General features: G+C 37.8%; 1 protein-coding gene across 4 annotated transcripts in view; it reads left to right on the forward strand.

The window, feature by feature from the left end:
- Nucleotides 1–18,537, forward strand: part of NELL1 (neural EGFL like 1) — a 292,042-nt gene that overhangs the window by 156,843 nt on the left and 116,662 nt on the right. The gene's annotated exons all lie outside the window — the stretch shown is intronic.

Raw genomic sequence — 18,537 nt, forward strand, 5'->3', positions numbered from 1 at the left:
CTTAAACCATAACGATCAATAGTTTCATAATTAAATCCTAGCTAGCAAAACTGTTCATGCAGAGTATGAGGTTACTATTTTGAATATTGTTGGAATTAAACGCAGTACCGTCTAAAGTCTTTTATCAATTAGATCTGTTCTGTAAAATAACTTTCTGTCTGTCCACCCTGAATTTCCCCCCCTTTAATTTCACCGAGCAAGAGAGCTTTTTTTTATTAATATTTGGTAAGAGAGTTTTCTACATTGTTACTCGTTTTACATACCTTTGTCGTAGCTGCTATTCATTTTCTTGTAAGTACGGAGTAATCACAATCTTCTAAATCTTTTTATTCATTTCTTTAAAGAAAACAAATGGGACCTTCCAAGGAGGAAAGTTAAGTAGATACATGAATATTATAGTGATCTTGGAAAAAATAATCACTTTTATCACTTTCATGCTCCACAAAGAGGAGGATAATTGCTGCTATCTGTTTAAATCCTTCAGATGCTATTTGTTGGTATAACTTCAATCGGCCACAATACATTATTTTCAATGTCCTAGCGTTTTAAGCTCTACTATAAAAATGTGATTACTTAACAGATGATAAAGGTAAAATTGTGCCTGGAAAGGCAGGTTATTATGAAGTATCTAATCTAATTAGATTAGGTGAACTTGATATGACCTAAATCAATCCTAGAGTGGTTCGGGTGGAAAGGGACCTTAAGGGTCACCTGGTTCCAACCCCCCCTGCCAGGGGCAGGGACACCCCCCACCAGCCCAGGCTGCTCCCAGCCCCATCCAGCCTGGCCTTGAGCACTGCCAGGGATGGGGCACCCACAGCTGCTCTGGGCAGCCTCTGCCAGTGTCCCACCACCCTCACAGGGAAGAATTTCTTCCTCATAGCTAATCTAAATCTACCCTCAGTCAAAGGTAATAACAGCCAGAGAGTATTTAACATCATCAACAATAATAATTATTATAGTCTTAAGGTATCTCCATGCGAGTCCTTCAAAACAAGAGTGCATTGGGTATTTTAGCATTTTTGTGAATCAGTTACCTCAGTTTTACAATGTAGCACAAATTACACAGAAAATCCTATTGGAGGGATTTTTTGCTACTGTAAATATCTGTAAACTTTTCTCTCTCTTTTTGTATTTTTTTATTTTTTTTATTTTAATTTTCTGTCTGTACCTGTTCAAATGATAACCCTTAAACTGCATATAACTGCAGTGGGAGGGCAGGAAAGTTTAGCCTCAGTGCAATATCAATTTCAGACATAGCATAATGATGATGTCTGCTTTTTCTCCTGTAGTTTCTTGACATTTGTGAATTGGTGCAGACAACAATAATTTTACTGGTTCTCCTTTGCTTTTTAAATGCTATCTTATCTTTCTTTAATAATAACTGGAAAGGAAATGCAAAACTTTGTAAGAATTACCGTTGTTCTTAAAGAGACACGTTCTTGCATTTTTCTGTGCTTTCAGTTAGCATACAAAGTATACACTTTTTTTTTGCTTTACAGAAAATACTGTTAAATATTCTGTTGTAGTTCATATCTGTTAATTTTCATTCAAGTGTATTCTTTCTGACATCAATATTACTTTTTTTTACTACTGAGTTGCATTTGTTACTCAGTAACTCATATTTTTCCAGAGAATCTAAAGCTATTTGCATGCTATTATATTATGTTCCATGGCTTTGTCCTCCTGTATCTTTTCTTACTGGCAAATGAAACTAATACGTATTTTATTCCCATGCCGCCACCTCTTTCTGTGTACAGCTGATGAAATCTGGGTTATGAGCTTTCCTGCTTTGTATATGTAGTTCAGGACCACCCTATTTTCAGTTTTGTTTTTTTTTCTTTAATGCTGTTTACTGTCTTTTAATCCTGTTACATTTTTATGGCTGGCCCAATGGTTATCATACCAGCATTGATCAGAGAGAGATGTGGTGATCTAGCCTACACAGAAAATGAGAAGAGCCTGTCCCAAGATAAGGTGGTAATCCTGCTGTAGTTAATGATCTTCTTTTGATAGCTCTATTATTATTATTATACATCTTACATTGTGCCTTCTCAAGCAAGAAATGGTACTTAGTGAGCATCACAGAATAACAAATGTTTCTTTATGAAAGGGTTTTTGAAAACCTTACAACACAAAGGCAGAGGCTGTAATAACGACAAGTAAGTTTTTAAAAGAAAATGTGCCTAAAATATGCATCTTCCTCACCAATTGTTTAGAAAAAAAATGGAAAATAGGATCATGAGGCAGAAATTGTCACTGTTTGTTATGTTAGAAACCAAAGATGGAAATCATTCTGAGTCTGGCAGTAACCATTGGTTCACCCAGTCCCAGTGTACCGCTTCCCCATGGGTGCTCGGGCTCGTGACGTTTCAGAGAAATACCCAAGTCAGAAAATGCCTTGTGTAGTTGACTCTGCTACAGGGCGCTCCAAGCTTATCTTAAGCCATCTTTGTCCACGTTAAACTTACTCAATTTTTAAGACACGTATCCCTTTTATTGTGCCACAGGTACTTTTGGTGAAAAGGAGAGGAGGGATCTCCTGATGCTTATTTTCTCCTTATATACTTTCACTGTCACTCGTCCAGCAGGGATCTGCTGACCTGTGTCAGACAGTTTCCAAAGGCCCATGCTTAGACACAGTTCTTGTTGGTAGTAAGAATTTAATACTAGGTTGCATTATGCATTATCATTCAGGTCTCTCATAGGGTTAACTCCACTGAACTTTTCTTCCTACTTTGCATGGCTGCTTTTTGTAAGTTCTTTGGAAATACAGCAGTTTTGCCAGTGTTGGTATGGTCACTGGTGGCAGGACTAGTGACATATCATTCGTCTTTCCCAGTGTGAACACTGTTTAGGATGCCAAACATACATCAATTAGAAAAGCTCTTCCTGGATGAAAAAGATTACTTTCCTCTCATTACAGGAAACTTAAAAGAATCAATACTGTATGTGTATAATTTTCTAGATATAGGATTATTGCTGGTTGACCTTATCTTGCCTCTTGTTAAATATTCGAAACACATTTTTATCCTATTAATTTTCTAAACTGCATGTGAACCCAGTGAGGTGTGCCCCACAAGATGACTTCCTTGGGTTGCAGTGGCATGAGCTATCCCATTGAAATTCAATTTGTGGTTCCAGGCAATTGTTTTGTTACACTAATTTGTTTCACCTGTCATCTTCATCTGTGGTCACCTAGGATGCAGGGTCAAATTAGTGTCAAAAGAAATCCTTTTTCCTCCTTCTAAATTAAACTATTAATATTTAACTGTTCAAATTACTATTAATTTTTAACATCTTAATTCACTGCTCTCTTTCTGTGGCATTGGAGTGCTTGTGACTGCTATGCATAAGGATCCTGCTTCTGTCGCTGTAAGGTAGAGATTAGGTGGAGGCCTCCGAGCTGACACCAGTCTGTGGGGATGGGAGCTGGTGGCAGGACATTTCCTCCAGGGAATTTTATCACCGTGATGCTGCAGGCCCTGTGTGTTCAGGTTTTCTGAGAAGTAGTTAAAATGAAAAGCTCTCTAGTCTTCTGTGCGGAAATGTTACTGAATTACTCTAGTGCTGATTTAGTGCTGATTTCAGCACTCGGGCAGCGTAGCTCTGGGATCCTTTGGAAAAGCATATACCTCTTCTCTGCAACAGGATTTTCTGTTGTTTGCGGACGCTTGTTGCATGTCCAGAAGTCACATGTGAGACACGGATCCTTAATGATTGTAATTGGCTTTGAGCCCCTTAAATGAAAGATGTTGAAAGGACTGGAATTACAGTCTTTATCAAAACTATGTGCAAGCAGTACTTATATTGCTTACTTTCCTTCCCCTGTCTGTAGGACATGGGAGGCAGGGGAACCAGGAATCTTGTCTTTTTCTCTCTGTATAAGGGTGTTCTCTGAGGAAATAGTTAATAAAGAGAGAAAAAGCCTTTGCAGATGTTAGAGTATCTAGAGCAGGAATATTATTTGATGTGTAAAGTATATCTTCGTTTAAATAATAAAAGCATTTATCTCTTTATTTCTTGAATTTTTGTGAAACTGATGCCTGAGTAGGTACCTGTTGACACCTTCCTCCAAATAATTTTATGGTGATTGTCTATCTGATGCTTAACCTGTGACAATAAGTTTACATCTATCACTTTCCCAATGGGCTTTTTTCAGACTTGTTTCAGAATTCCTTGTCTCATTAAGAGATTACCAGCAACCTTTTTAAAATTGTCTCTTGATTATTTGCTAGCTCTTGTACATGTGAGCTGTGGCTGAAATGTCAGTGGTGTTCCAGGATGTCATAATGTTTGCCTGTCACCTAACAGTGATAAATGTCAGGTTTCACTAGGTTCCTACCTTTTTGGTTCAAATGGTTCAAATATTCCAAATCCAGTCTCTTTCCCATTATTGTCTGTTGGTAATCAGTTTCATTATATTAGATGAGTTTTGCACTGGCATACCACCTTTCTAAGCATTGCTTTACAAAGGAGGTGGCAAAAGTATCTTAGTCACCTAGTCGTGTAGTCTGTTAATGATAGAGGGGAGGAATTCAGGTTGTGTCGGATCTTCTCGCCCCAGGATTGTGCTTTCTCCCCTGGGCATGTTTTGCAGGAAGGTTTGTGCTCAGTTTAACTAAACAGCATCATTGCTGCCTTATCTGAGCTGGAGTGCTCTATATAATCCTCCTTTTCTTCCCTGGAATGTATGCTGAAATTAAATTTTAAGCAGTACAATAGCGTGTGATAGGCATAGCTACACGTGTTTTGTGGAGGTTGTTTCTTGTGAACAAGAAGCTTGCTCTTTCCGAGTTCACCATTGCTTGATTCTCATTTCTCATATTCTCTGACTTCTGTCTCACATTTTCTGGTGAAATATTCTAATCCTCCCCCTGAAGTTTTGTGCTCCCTCATGATATGCAGCCGTTTAACCCCACGTTCTCTGTCTCATTGGGTGCATATATGTGGATTTGCCTTGTCGGTATTAGCTACTCAAGCTAAGCAAGAATTTCATTGTGCCTTCTGTAAACTGATTTTTGCAGACATTTTTCACACCTGGTGTTTTGCTTTCCTTTTTAATTATCTCATGCTTTGCCAAAGGTTGAATGCAGTATCCTAGTACCTGCAGCAGAGACACTTTGGGTAGCACTTTGTGAGTCACAGTGAAAAGGGAGCTAGAAAATGAATGTGACTTCATCCCCTGGGGACCCCTGCTCTGAATCTCCAGTGTAGTTCTGCAGTGCTTTCCATGCTGTTTGGCGATTTTAGGTATGTCACGTTACTGCCTCTGTCCTCCCTAAAATTATGCTCTAAGCTTTTTTGGGGAAAAGACACCTTGCATCATCAGTTTTCTTGGAGAATCCCATGCTTAGATCCCCACTTTTCTTGCATAGTAATACATAGAGGTTTTTATCACTTCTCTGTGATTGTCTGTGACTTTTTTAAAGCATTTGGAGCAGAAGCCCCTGTTTGGAGCAGAGAATTCCCTGTTTGAATGAGCATCAACCAACCATGCATTTTTTTCTGTGTCGTGGATAATACATTTGTGTATCTAAGTAATTTTTATTAATTTTTACTTAAGAGATGAAAATGTGAAATAAAGTTGTATGTCATTAGCCTCTGGTAAATGTACAGCATATAAATTCTGTTTGCTTTATCTTTTGTCTCAGCAGTGGGGTCTTCATACTATACAGTGTTTTGCTGATATAAGAAGGTATAATTGCAGCCAAAGGAACTCAGGCTGTGATCTTGTCATATCTCATAAGAGAAGTATGGTCTATTGTGATCGCTCTTACGGTAGAATATCCCCAGGGAAAAACATAGGTGCCTTAGGAAATGATGATGCACTAGTTGTTGTTTCTGCTTTTAAATAAAAATTGAATTTGTGGGTTGAGAGTAAATACAATGCTGAAGTTGCACTCTTTAGGGGGTAAAATGATTTGATCACTTCCTTCTGTGTAAAAATTCCATAGTATTTTTGTGAGGCTAAAGGAGTATATTGAAGACTAGTACACAGGAGTGACATAAAGAACTAGACTTACTTTTCTTTTTCTTAAGTGCTGAGAACCCATTTGTCCTAGTTAAACACACTAGGCGAAGTTAGCTTTTCAGCACTCTGAGAAAGCGAGCCATTTAGTGATTTAAATGCCTAAATACTGTCTTAGAAGCCACTTTGTAGACATCCATTTTTGAGAATCTCAGTCAGCACTCACTGGCTTTGTTGGCTGAGCTGCAGCTAGGCAAATATTTTGTTTACTTTCAGTAAGAAGCAACAGTCCATCTTTACTCTGTCAGAAGCTTAAAATATATTGGAGTCCAGCCTTTTTGCAGCATATGCTTAATTAGAAGCTTGTACATAAAACATAAAGGTGCGAAGTCTGCAGGGGAACCTAACGGCTGGACTCTTTAACTTTCCAACTTTGTAAACAGAAAATTGAGAAAAGTATGCAAAGTCTTTGTGACTTTCATATCACCTGTAATACATGCTCCAACACTCCACAAGCTTTGTCATTGCATCTGTGATACATGCAAAGAAATAAGATGTGTCCTGTCCTCATTATGCTTGAATTTTGTTGTAGAACCTTAACTGTGGTTTTATGTGTTCTTCTATCAGCAGATTGACACATCTGTCACACATGCGGGTTCATTTAGAAACATCCACCTTACTGTACTGCAATAGCACTAACAGACTTGTGCGAGTTTGAAATAGGGCATATATTGCTTGTCGTTTTTGTTTTTGGTTTTGTTTGTTGTTTTGTTGTTTTTTGTTTTTAATGTGGAAGTGAAAGCATCATGGAATGCTGAAATCTGAAACACTTTTAAACTTGTATCAGCAGTAGAAGTTCATCAAGCCATGAAGAAACGTTGTCTAAAAATTGCATCCAGAGGTCTATTTCATACTTTCTTGTGTTAGTGATTTTGAGATTTCTGCAAAATAAAGCTTTTATCTATTGTTGACCTGAAAATACCTGAAAGAGGAGGTTCTGATATCAGCTTCATAAAATATGCAGCTTTCAAAATTTTATGGATAAAAAGCAGTCTGTCCTTTTACATCAAGTTATATTGCTTTATAAATAAATCAGCACATATTGCTTTAGGGTTTCTTTTCCAACACAGTGCAGGTCCTTGGACCTGCTTTTAACAACACAGTGGCAAAATAAAACTGTATCTTAAGTTATAATGGTAACAGGCACCTCTCCTGAAAACTGTGAATTAGGCAGTGGCAACTACTAGACAAAGTCTCATTTTTTCAGGTTGTGTCATTATGTGTGATTGCTTTATTTTCCTAAGTGAATTTCCTATGATTTAGATAACCTGAGAACTTCATAGAACTGGGTTGGTTTTTTTTCCCGGGCCATTCCTCTATCAATATTAATGTCACGGCTCCAGTCTAGCTGGAACTGTGTAGCTGATCTCATTCAGTGTGGTACATCACATTGAGTTCAAGGCTTTATTTGCTCTCTGTATGAAATTCTCTGCTTTGTAGTTATGTCAAGAAAAGCAATAGCTCCTTAGAGAAATTTGGAATAACTAGTGGTTTGCAAATATACAAATCAATATACACAATCAAGGTGCCTTTTAAAAGCTCAATGCCTTGATGCTTAACTACTTGGCAGAAAAGATAAGGATTGTATTAGAAATTTAATATCCCGTAATAATAAGATGACCACATTGCCTAGCATGTTCCAATTAAAAAATATCGGTGTGCATTATGATTCAGGCATGATAACTTGTGTGAAGTACTCTGTGTGTGAGAGAGCTGAGAATAGAGCGTGCTTCCAGAATATGGACCTTTGCTCTGACCACTGCACCTCAAGGACATACATCTTTTATGAAATTTGGAATTCCTTCTGGATTCCTTAAATAAATAAATAAATAAATGTCTGGCATGCAGACCAGATTACTGCAAACCTCTGGAACACAGTGCATAAACTGATCGTTCTGGTTTATAAATCCCATAAGAAGAGACACTTTAAGATGCTTTGGTTTCTTTAAGATGAGGGTGTAGCTATTTGTTCTTCAACACCACGTGTGTTTCCCATGCATAACGTATTACATTTGTGTTAACTTCGTGAACCTTTTCATGTTCCTTGGAGACTTTGACTTAATTGTTGATATCCCTTAGTCTTAAAAATGTGGTTTTGTGGGGCTGTGTTTCATTAGCAATATGCTGTGTGCTTCCTTCACCCTGTGCAAAAGTTTGCATAATGAGAGATTAATTCTGAGCTGTAGGACCAGAAGCAAAGCCCTATGCACTCTATTACCGTTAAATTTAGGAATTAGTCTGAATCTTTACGATTGAAAACAGGTAATCCTTGCTACTTAGTTCTAGTTCTGAAAGATCATCTAATCTTCATTGATTTCAGCCTCAGTCCTGCAGACTGAATGGTATGGATATACCAGTGCTTTGCTCAGTGACAAACTCTACTTGCAAAAGAGTTCATTCTTCTGCTGGTATAAATTTCCAAGCTCTTCAAAGCACAAAGATAACAAAAGAGCTTTTTTGACAGTGGAGCGTGTTTTCATCCTTAGTGTAATTTTTTCATTTGCATTTCAAGATCTGTGATATGCAGACCTCTCCAAACTCTTGTAATGAATTTCTTGTCTAGATCTGGTCTGAATTGAATTTGATGCCTGTCTCCACAATTGTGCTCAGAATTTATTGGCAAGTGTTAGAATTAAAGATACACATTGCTAATGAGAAAGTTGCTGCTCATGTTTCTGTCATGTGAGAAATAGGTCGAGGTGGAAGTTGTGGAAACTGTAATGGATTATTTACCCTCTAGCAGTCATACAAGCTGTCCTACTGTGTAGTGTTTGCATACTGATATTTTTTCTGAAGATGATCACCTGTCAGCGTTAGGCAACTAGACAATACTGCATCCAAACATAAATAATCTGGCTTTCAAAAAGAAGTCCACACAACTGCAGCAAAGTGTATCCAGTTTAAATTGAGAGTATGTCAGGTGGATTGCCATTTTAATACCAGCCTGCTTGTTTGTTAAGGATACATTCTGGAATTCCTGTGTATGTCAATATTGTTAACGTTTCTCTGGATATATGACATGGAAATTCAATGTCAAAACCCCTCCTGATACTGTGACTCTTCACACTAATGATCTGATAGCTGCTGTTCTGTAATAATAAAATTATTTTAATATCCTTTACCAATTTGACAAGTCTACTCAAACACATTTGAAAAGATTAGGGAAATAAAATTTAAATGTAAAGAAAACAGTGGTGTACACTTCCAGTGGTTTTTGGATTTTCAAACACTTGACCTAGCTTGTTCAATGCTGTTTTCACTTTGACTTAGGGATCTTCTTATCAGGGTGCAATGTGTCCAAGCCTTCAACATGGTTTTTCAGGATTTCACTTTTTGATTTTCCTCTTTTCCCCTGCTTTCTGGTTTTCTTTTTTTAGTATTGTGTTCAGAACACAATAAAACCAAATGTCTGGCTTCCCACTCCCTAACAAATGTTATACGGGTACTATTGGTAGTTGTTTTTCAAAAGTAGTGAGCCAGAACAGAGGGGCAGAGTATAAAGTACTGTTCCCTTGGGTAAAAACAAAACAAGAAAAGAGAAAAGAAAATGAAGATAGGTATGTTATACAAATGCTCTGAATTAGCCATTACCATTCAGAGAAGAGATACTGGAATTACTGCAGATAGTTCTCTGGAAATACTAGCTCACTGCTTAACTGTGGTCAAAGATGAGCAGAAAAGGGAGATCCTTTGGGAACTGCATTGAGAACAAAACGAAAAATGTTATTGTGCTATTGTATAAATCCGTGATATTCTGGTGTCTTGAATTGTGTGTGCACTTCTTGTCTGTCCCTCTCAAAAACTGTGAGGATGACATGGAGACCTTCAATGCAAGAGGGGACCTGGTAGAGCAGAAATCCTTCGGGTTGTAGAACTGGCTACATGGCACACACTCTTTAGGTTGCTTGTGATGTTGAATAGCTGCCAGAAAAGGTCTTGTGTTGATACAAAAGAAAGTTTTTGAAGTGTTTTGGATAGTTTATTAATTTCAAAGAGAACCTGACTTTTGCTTTTATGCATTGTGTTTGTTCACATCTTTTAGAGTATAATATGAAAAATGGATTTAACAGGATGAAGTGAAGGCAAAGACTGAAACTGTAAACTGAATTTGAATGCTAAAGAGCACAGATCATCCAAACTTAACAGTAAATGCGTCTGTCTTGGCTGTTCAAAAATAGTTTCAACTCAATACACTTTAGGTTTCTGTATGTTAAATTCAGGTAGGTGTAAAAGGGAAAACAAAAGCTCCGTATGAAAAACATTGGCTTATGAAATGTCTTGTGTACTACAAATGTCTCTGAAAAAATTGTGTCCTCTTTTTTTATAGTATATCTTTTTGTCACCCACGGTTCTTCGTAATTCTATCCATATATGTAACATAAGAGTGGAACTTAGGAGTTTCATAGGAATAAGGGTCATTAGCAAGGTCATTTTTTTGGCAAGAAGTAATGAATGTTCTATATACTGGAACAGAATATAAATCTTTGCATTCATCTCTGGAATCTGCTTCTTGCTGAGGGGAAATAAAGAAGGCCAAACATCCCAGTGCAGACGGCATGAGTTGTAAAGGCTTCACTCCCTGGATGTTGAGATGATACCAGCTGAGGTACAGGTGTCATTATTACCCACGTTGGCACGCTGGCCTCTTTGGGACGAGATAGTAGTTTTAGTGCATTTTCCCCTAGATATATCTATATATCAGGTTAGTTATGATACACATTAAGTGCACGAATAACATGATGTTGGTTTTGTTTATGATCTTCTAATACATGACTACAAAGAAGATTCCTTTGTAGTGTGAAAATCTAAACTAAGCCAGCTAATAATTAAAGTTGAAAATGAATCACTGAGACAAATCTCAGGGATTCTCTCTAAACACCAGTTTAGGAACATGAATCTTACTGTTTTGTTATGTTGGTTTCAGGACAGTTCTAGGCAGATTGGTTTATTTGAATAAATTAGAAAAATATAGAATAAAAAGAGTAAGCATGGCTTGCATTAGTAGTTTGTTTTATAAACTTGATTGTAGATAGCATATGTGACCAAAATCTAACCAGGTGCCAGAAAGCCAAAGAAAAAATTTTAGTTGATAATACAAAAGGAAACATTTTAAGAGGTTTTATTTCAAGAGGCAACTGCATGCACATTCAGAATTTTATATTAAAATTAAATCCCACTATTTCTTCCTAATTACCCAAGAGCAGCACATGTCCACACTCTTTTAGAATGTAATCTAAATAATTTCATGTTTAACACCAGAAGCCGTTCATTGTGTCATAAATTACAATAGCATTTTAGTTTCTTATTAAAAGAATGGCAACTCTGATATTTCTGGCAGTATTGTATGTTTGACTGCTCATAAGGGGAAAGTTGCAGCATATCCTTACATCAAGGAACAGTGGAGCTTTTCTGTTCTGCACCCTGTTCCTTCTCTTTACTTGTGGGAATGGACAGGGTGAGCCTGGGTGACTGAAGTTCAGAATGGGCATAGATAAACTTTACTTTGTTTTTTTAAATCTTGTTATAGGGGGAAAATGCAGATTTTCTTTATCTTTTTTTTTCTCTCTCCCCGCCCCCCCCCCCCCGGGTTTTCTGGATTCACAGTTAGCTATTATTTTTCACCACTTTACCATCTGCAATGTAATTTCTTGTTTGATGTATGCATCTTGTTTCTAATTGCCCTGGTTTTCTGGGGAAGATTCTTCCTGTGTGTTGAGAATAATGCTTCCTTTTATTCAGTCTATTTAAAAGCTCACCCTTTTGTTTCATCGGAACTGCTTGTGAACTGAAATCCTGATTCCACTAAGTCCACAATTCTTCCTAAATTCAATTTTTAAGCTCTCATTTGTACAGCCTTATTTATTACAGAGATATGTGAATCCATCCTAATGCCATGCAAAAAAAGATTGCTTCTTTTAAAATGTATTTGGAGAGGTGGCTTTCTCCTTTCTGAGTTTTCAAAGGCCATTGCTTAGCTGTTGCCAGATAGCTAATTAATTTTGCATTAGGGCATATATTCTACATAAATGGCCCCTGTATTAATAAACAGTGGTAGCACCTGATGACCTTGCTATTCCATAAGTGAGTTGTCTCTCTATTACAAGTCTCTGGGTGTATAAAAGTGTTTGCTACATTTTTGGTTACGTACCCCAGAAGCTGACTGTCTTCTCACTAATTATAGATCAACCTAGATTTCCTTTCAATCTTGTAAAAATAAGGATAAATAGAAATAGTCAGAATCTTTGCACAATGTTTTCCAGTGATGAATGTTTTGTTATTAAGTAGGAAGGCTTTGAGGAGCTAATAGAAGAAAATCCTTACAACAGAAAAATGCTTCCATCTTGTAAGCGTGTTTAAATTGGGGGCTTTTCTTATAATGAGAAGTGAGTGTAACTATGGTGAAAGACCATTCAATGGGATATGTCTCCAGTAATTGCATTCCGGTGCTGGTCCTTTTTTGAGAGCTTCTGTATTTAGAGGAAATAAAGATAAAAATGTCGGCACTCTTGCTGAAAAATAAATCCTGTGTCAAATGTATCTTTTAGAAATTATGTTTGAAATCCATTATGGGCTTTAGAGCTGTGCAAGGGAAAGCTATATCTTGATGTTATAGTTAGTTATGACTCTTGACCAAAAGGTTCTTAGCTTTATCATGTATTGTTTGCTATATATTTTCAGTCTGTGGTTCTAATTTTCTAGTAAATGTTTTAGACAAAGTGTACAAAAATGCAAATACTTGAGTTACTCGAAGCATGTGCAGAAAAGTAAAAAAAAAAAAACCAACCCAAAAACAACAAATGAAAAGAGAAAGCTAAAGCCAAGTAGATGCTGTTTCTAGAACCCATACAAATCCAGTAAGTCTAACGGTGTTGTGTCTTTCAGCACAGGAAAGCAGAGGCATCCTAGAAATTCTGTAGTACCTCTGAAAGATGCATTTAAAAAATTATACAAATGAAATATAAGCAAAGGCATCTTCCTTTTGTATAATGAATAGAAAAAGATTTTATTGAAAAGATCTCTTAAGTAAAAATGTGGATATTTATAATACCCACAACTTCAAGAGTATAGAAATATGCCATTTTTTATTAGTGACAGTTCTTCTGATGCTAATTGTCAGAGCTGCCTAGAACCTGTCACAAACACTAGATTTCATGTACATATGAATGGGGAAATTTTGTATTTACCTATGATGGTTTATTTATACATTTAGGTATTTGTGCGTCTGTATCTATAAATGCATGACAAAAATCCTTTTTCACTTTGGATGTGTTCTGAATTATTTTTATGTGTGTTTACTTATAAACAGTTTTGCAATATGGTGTGGGTGGCTTTATGCAGAATACATGACTTAAGGCAGACAAAAAGCTTTGCATGGCACACTCCCCCCTGCCCCCAGCGCTTTTCCTTCTGCACTCTTCCAGTTCAGCTGAGCTCAGAACAGAAGGTATTTTTCAAGTATCACAAAACAAAAGCAGTTACATGATTCCTCCATAAGATTAGGCTAGAAAAATAGGGGTATGGAAGATTTGACAGAAATACAGGTGCCTTGAGATTTCTGACGTTTTTGTCCTTGTTTGAATATTTCTATACTTTAAGCTGAAGTGATCGCCCATCAGTAGGGTTACATATTAACTGTGGAGCAGCTGGCATGCTTGCTCCTTTCAGGTCTGCAGGAGCTGCTACAACCCACAGGTGCTTTAACTTCATAGCCTGAATAGGTACTTGTATTTTGAAGAAAGATAAAGGTCTGTTTAAAATTTAGGCAAGTGGCTTCACAGCTGAAGTGCATCATGATTGATTATTCTGCTGTTGTTGAAGGTGTAGCTAATATAGATATTAGCCGAGGCTTGACCTTTTGTAGTGAATATTCTGTTGGCAGGCATGGAGTTTAGTTGTGTTTCTGATCTTCTGCTACCTCAGGTATTATTCAACTGTTCTTTTTGCGTGTCTACACAGTTGGTGTCGGTTGTTGATGTTGTAGGTGGTGGTGTGGTGTGCTGCTTGCTTGGTTGGGGTCTATCTACCTCGAGCACACACAGCAGCACAGGGGGATGCACTGTGGTCACAGCTTGCTCTGTGGCAGTCTGGTAATTGTGCTTATTTCAGCGGTTTCTTATTCATTTCATGTTACTGAATAACGGCAAATGGTCTGTGTTTTGCCATTGTGCTGTAATTTGTTTCTTCTCTGGGATGTCAAGAAAAAGGAGATACTGTGTGTGCCCTAATATCAGGATGCTTACAGATCAGCCTGTGTTTTGGTACATGGTGGTTTTCTGCTATTTGTAGGATGCGTTCATGCTTTTTATAATAGGTTGTGCAACTAACCATCTACTTTAAACTGTTTTCTGGTGAATTAGCTTTGCTTTTTGTATGATTGTTATCTCTGTAAGGCCATGTAATATTGAAACACATTCTGTCAGCTCGTCAGTGTTCTCATCATCAAGGTAAACTTATTAGGTTGCTTGTGAACAAAGCAGTGATAACTATAATACTTATCTTCAACCACTGTGCATGTCGTGTAACACCACCCATGTATAAACATCAGCATCCCCAGACCTGCAGTGCTATCAGAGTGGACTTCTGTTCCAGTTCATGTAATTTCAGTTGCCTGAGGCAAGTAGTTAACCAGGGTTGACCTACCAGTGACAGCTTTTTCAAATGGAAGTTTTCTGTAGAAATTTGGTTTTAAAGACCTTGGTTCTTCAGAACTGAAGCATTGCTTAGTGCATGTGCAGAGGACACCCATAGTTGATACGTGTCATGATTCCAGAGAGTCGTACAATGCAGGTGGCAGAGATAGGCTTTTCTAAAAGGATGACTAATTTCTTACATAGTGATCTTTCAAGTGCTTTTGGAGGCAGATGGACATCCTCGGGTAAAGGGTGAGGAAAGAATGAACTTTATAGTCTTTGCTTCACGAGGCGGCCTGGTTCAGGTGTGAACTCAGAAAATAAGATACTTTTGAGGATTTTGGAAAAGTTCATGAAAATTTTGGGAAATCCAGAAGGAAAATGTTTGGTTTAAGCGTGTAGTTTGCTGGCCTTAGGTGGCTAGGCCTTTGTGGCTAGGAATGAGCAGCGGGTGAGCTGTAGCTTCAGAGATGATATGTCCTTTCATACCTCATCTCTGCTTGCAGGAAAAATAAATTAAGTAGAAGGTAAACTAGCAGTTGGTAATTGATTCTTCCTTTTTAGCAACGGAATGAGATTCTTTAGTTTTTTTTGTAACATCTTGAGTATTTGAGGATTTCAGAAGAACGACAAACATAGGGGGGAAAAAAAAGAATATTGTAATATCCTCATTTTATAGAGAGGAAATAGAGGCACAAAAATCTGACTGATCTCACAGCTTTAACACAGATAAAGCACAGAACAGAGGCAGCAATAACCAGGATTCTTGAGTAAACAGAAATACTAATGCTGAAGGTAATAAAAAATCAAAATTAATAATAAAAAAGATATTTCATAAATAAACTAACTTGTGTGTAAGCTAAGAATGGTGCTGTTGCTGTAACTGTTCAGAAATAGTGCCTGTTATTGTTATATCTGTTATATCAAATGGTTATTAATAGTCCAGGGGAGTAAAATTTGGGTCAGGGAATTGCATTCTACAGTACTGTCCTCAGTAAGCCAGCCAGTTCTTTTGTCTTTGATCTTAAGCTCCTTTTGTGTATATTACGTTACAAATAGAAGTCACAGAGAGATGGATGACTTCAAACTCAATGATGACAGTTTTATTCCTGACCATGGCAGCATATGGCAACATATATACATAGTCATTTTTAGCATGTTTTTTTAATACACACACACATATATCTTTTTTTTTTTTTTTTTTTTTTCCCTCCTTTCAGAGCCGCTTTTCTTGTGCTTCTCATTTTCATCTGTGAGGGAAATAGTAACAATAGGATATGACTTTGAGGGTTTTGTCACTGCTCTTCCCTTTTTGGTGGTTTGGAATAGTACTCTTTGTGACTCCTTCCACTTGTCCTTCTCTTCCAGTCTTTGATGGCCATCTAGTCAGACAGTATTTACTATAACATTAAAGCAAAAGCAGGTTCTATCTGATGTGCTGGAATGGGGGATTTTGGAAAGTGCATTGTGTAATAAAGCAATGTTCTTTGCAAATTAATTGTAATCTCCTTTGAGTTTAAATAAAACTTGAGCCCACTTTCCATGCTCGCTTCCCGATGTGAACACCAAGTGCTCCAAAGGATGATCTCTTGTGAGGGAGAAGCAAACCCAGGATAACTCACTACTGACAGAATCTTAAGGATTTTTCTATCTGGACTAAAAGATTTTTGTACCATGACAGAAAATCAATGCTTTCCTCATTCTTATTAGGCCTGTAGCAACATCATCTATAGACATCTCTACACCAGGGAAAAGTTAATTTAAAGTTCCCATCATTGCAGCTATATTGCTGCTAAGAAATCTTAGGATTTCTCATGCAGACGAGGTTCCCCTAGTCCTCTTTGTCCTAGCAGCATCAGCATGTCTCATGAAGGGCAGGTTCTCGTGGTCACATTTGTTACTAGCTCTTCAAATTATATCAGCTTAGAAAAAACTGACCTCTGTTTGAAATATGACTGTGGGAAAGCAGCTTTGTCTGTGCTAAATCTTTCAATATTGCCAGCATCTGTACATCTGCAGGAGTGGTAAATACAATGATTTACATTGTCAAAGTCCTAGAACAACACAGCAGAGTATAATCTCTTGTGTGTTTTGGCAAAACACGTATGTTACCACTGGGATATCTTTTGTTTATACTTGAAGTGCTGAGAAGGTAATCAACTAATTCTGGCACTTGTTTGAGTAAGAATGTTCTTGTGTGTACATCAGCCTAGCGAAAAGGCATTCTCATTATAGTCTGAATACCAACACGTGAAAGCTAATGGCAATAACTAATAAAAGTAGTAAGAGGAGGGAGGGATATATAGAGTCTCTTTTAAAAGAAAGCATTGTTCGGCTGCCTGCTAAGCACTGCCTTGGAGGGTAGCTCGATGCTTTTTGTGTCTGATCCGGCAGTCTGAGCACCGCAAGACGGCAGTGGCAAGAATTAGGCTGTGGTACTGTTCCTTAAACGATGAAGCAGAGAAGAGGCAGCCCTTGAAGAAGCCTGGCATTCAAAACATGTAAGGCATCTGGAAACTGGCATGGAGCGGAAGTGAATTACTAAGCAGAGCTAGGGACAAACATAAACTAACAAGTATAAATGTAAGCCTGAATTTATCAGCTAAAGCCAGGCACGTTTGAGGGTGTGTGTGAGAGAGTTTCTTGCTAAAAGCAAAGTGTGAGCGAGTGATATATTGTTTTGATGCTCTTTAAAAGAAAATGGTTGCAATCCATATCATTTTCTTGTCAAATATATTTGAAAAATAGAAAACATATGTTGGATATATGCTCTGCAGATAGTTATCAGCGGTGTTCCAGAAGCATTTAGTTTGGAGGGTTTCTCAGAACCCACCATTCAAATCTACATGTGTCTTGAGTTATCTTGAAGTTGGCTGTCATTCTGTACTACGGTGAAGTGAGGGCATTGCAGAGGTGAACGGTAGCCTGGGAAGCCTGTGATCCTCTTGTTCTCAGTGGAGAGGCCCTTCTAAAGGGCTTAATTCAGAGTCTGTAAAAATTAGTATTTTCCTCATGTTTTAGAGGCACTACCTCTCTCTGTGGTCTGCAGAAGGCTAAATTCAGTCTGTAGTCCTTTGGATACCCCCTGTTCACTAGGATACTGAAGTAAGTCCTTGATTCCAAAAAGGGGTACCTTTTACCTCTCAGCACATGGTTGCTAGCCCCGATGACTGCAGTTGCAGAAATGAAGGCTACGGAGAAGGGTTCCAGGTTCTGGTTTTTGGTTATATCTATTGTCCTTTGCATGGTTTTAGGAAATCTCATTGCATCCTCTTGATTCCACTGAACAAATCTGTAAATCCACCCATGCAAAAGTGTAAAACATTCAGCCATGCAAAAGTGTAAAATATTCAGGCTTTCTTTTTGCAATCCTGCTGCATGAGGGAAGCTTCTAGTAATTGCAGGAAGAGAGAAACTTCAGGGTCAGGTAGCTTGCCCCCTCTGACTGATGCTTTACTAGAACCACATGTAGCAGGAGAGTAAAGTGCAGGTGCTGCAGCAAATTAGGCTCAGGGGCAGCAGTTAGTTGCTGGATGAAAGCAAAGTATGGCCCATGTGTCTGGGAGCCTCTTTGGGGTTCGACGGTGTGAATGGTGCTCTAAAAATGTAAAATGTTTTTACATGCTACTAGAGAGTTGGCACAGCATGCATTGAGCAAGTGGCTGTGACAACTGAACTGCGCATTTAAAGGACGTGCACTTAGGGCCCCTCTTGTATTTGCTTACCTTGTATTAACGCTTGTTACTGTTGGTGATGGACAGCGATGTGAAGGTTAGTCTTCACAGCAGATATTTTTCAGTGGTAATCTTCTTTGTGGGTTTTTGTCACAGACATACTTTGCCTCCTCACTGATTCTTCTTTTTCCTGTTGTTGAAC

This window comes from Falco cherrug, chromosome 10 (assembly GCF_023634085.1).
Source record: "Falco cherrug isolate bFalChe1 chromosome 10, bFalChe1.pri, whole genome shotgun sequence".
NCBI lineage: Eukaryota > Metazoa > Chordata > Aves > Falconiformes > Falconidae > Falco > Falco cherrug.